Raw genomic sequence first — 2789 nt, forward strand, 5'->3', positions numbered from 1 at the left:
CACATGATACTATATCTTATTATATTAAGATTGTTCAGCGGTATGAACTATGGATACCACCTGTGACCCTCCTGTTACCTATAGATGTTGCAAATGTATCTCCTGGTCTACTCATCCGAATATTTGGACCTAGGCTAGAAACAGTCCCCATATGAGATCCTGATCTTTAGGTCCAAATAAAAATGTTATAAATAATTAATCAAATATTTATTAATAAGGAAATATATCACAGTTTGCCTGTTGGTAGGTGCAAATACAAAGATCACTCTATAACAGATCTCAATACTTGAACATTAAAAAAAAATACCATTCACATTCTCCTATAACTACTTCTGGAATGATTCAGTTCTTCTGCTGCTCCAACATTTCATTCATTATACAATATCGCCCAAGTAGGAAATATTTCCAACTTGAACACCACTATAAACTCTTTGCATATAATAGTTTTACTTCTAAAATTATAATATGCAATCTCTTTTAATCATCAGCCACGTTATTCACTACTTACTTTATCATACACAGACATTAGACACCACTTTTACCATTAAAAATAATAACTCAGACAAAATACAGGAGGGAATGGACTGGACAAGACATTTTCCACAGCTCAACACCAGACAAGGCACTGGGAGTTTGATATCTCCTTTGGAGTGCTTAAGGATTTCACCAGGACTTCTCTACCAACAAGCACTGGGAGGATAAAAGCACATAAAAGATGTAGATGCAGATCCAACCGTTCCACAAAATGGAGAGAAGCACAGTACATAAGAGTTAATCCAATACAAAGCTGAACAATGCGTAACATGGGATAAGCAAGTACAACCATAGTAAACACTTACACACATATGGAAGGATAATTAGAACTTACAGAACTACTAATTAATATACATAATTAGTGAATTTTATATCTTCCTATTTTTAATGCATAGGAGTTGATCATTCATATAATCATTCACAACATGGCAGTGATTGTATAATTTAAAAATAAGCATGAGGATACGTGCATCTAGAATCTAGAGCAAAAAAACACCACAACTGTATAACAATTCTGAGGAATTAAGGTAAAATTATGTAAATCTGTAGAATATCAAAACTGCAATGCAGGCAATCACTTTTTTTTTATCTTAAGCAATATAACCTATACATCTATGACAATTGTTTTATAGAATGCATTTTCAAAAAACTTTTTCAAAAATTTAGAAGTTATAATACGGAGCTTGCTCTATTAAACAACATTAAAATTTCAGAAAAAATAACTTGGAACTCATTCGAAAGGCGTAGTAAAGGGAGTTACCTGAAGGGATAGAAGAGGGAATCAAAAACCTGCCTGCACTTTTTCCCACTTCTTATACAAAATTTCTTAAACAATGATGTAAAGCTAAAATACATTCTGTACAACTCCAAATTTCTTTCATACTATAGGACTTACATTCATAGCGGAGAAATTGATAAATGCAAAAAAACTTTTCTTTCATCATTAGTGTCATGTTAGAGTGTGTCAAGATTTCCTAAAAAGAAATGTGTCAATCACCCAAAGCTACAAAAAAGAGGGGAGGTGTTCCAAGAGGAAGGTTGAAATGGAACATCCAGTGAACGTTATAGGAATGGTGGGAAATACTTTCAATATAAATCTAGAATATTATTTCATTCATAGCTGGAAATGACTGGTTCTATCTCTGATTCTTCATTTAAAACACTCTAGAAGTACTGAATTGACAAGGAAATTTATGATCCCGAAAAAAACCATAGACTAGTAAATCATTTTATAATAACATCAGTGTAATAATACAATTAACGCTTATCAAATATAAAATTGAACATAACAATGATTAATATCATTATGTTGGGCAGACAAAAAAAGCTACCTGAAAAATAAGATCCAGATGTTTACAAGCTGCATTTTCTTAATCCCAACAACAATAACAACATGTGGACCATCACATTATTCACAGTTGACTTGGCATTCACTTTAATTGGTCTCCTTCAGTTTGGCTTGTAGGGCAAAATAGCTTGTCTCATTAGCATTAAATGCCATCTGGAGTGATCCAATGATATTTACTGATGGCCATCTTCTGAATAGACACAATTTTGAGGAACGGCTCCATCAGTGTTGGTTCCTTTGACACTTTAATACTTGTTGCCTTCTGAATTGCTTTTCACACAATGCCCAGAACTGTCCTCTTGAAAGCACTGGTGTTTAACTATAGTATCTTTCCTCTGTATTGGTGCAGTCTCCTGACTTAACAACCTTCCTTCCCCTTGTGAATAACTTTCAAGTCTGTTCTGGGAGCTTTAACCAAGCCATTTCCTTGATCATGTGTTCGTGTTTCCATCCAATGTTCTCTAGTCTAATTGGTTGATGGACCTGAGTATTTTGGTCTTCATTAGCAGTCGTTAACCAGTTTCAACATTAATTGGTCTCTGCACACCAATTTCATGCACTCGGTTGAATTCCACTTGGTGCTTCTCTGGAAGCCTCATTTTAACCTTTGTGATTTAGTTGAATTAACAGCTGTTTTTTCTTCAAGGCTCTTCTTTCTTTTCTTTCTTTTTATCGGACATCATTCCTTATCTTTGAAAGCCTCTTTTAACTACTGTTTTTTCATGATTTGAGGAATGTGCATATATTCAGTCAAGTTTGGAGTTTCCATAAGACAAATCTGAAAAGGAGAAAGAAAGTGTTTATCAGAAGTATAATATCTATTCCTAAATATATTAATTTCCTTTACCTTATTTCTCTTTTACATCTTACATTTCATGTATGTTCAGACTTTAAGCTTTATTAATTC

General features: G+C 33.5%; 1 pseudogene; it reads right to left on the reverse strand.

Annotated features, from left to right (window-relative positions):
- The window catches only part of LOC119594095, a 13429-nt pseudogene that overhangs the window by 1319 nt on the left and 9321 nt on the right, over positions 1–2789 (reverse strand).

This window comes from Penaeus monodon, chromosome 33 (genome assembly GCF_015228065.2).
Source record: "Penaeus monodon isolate SGIC_2016 chromosome 33, NSTDA_Pmon_1, whole genome shotgun sequence".
NCBI lineage: Eukaryota > Metazoa > Arthropoda > Malacostraca > Decapoda > Penaeidae > Penaeus > Penaeus monodon.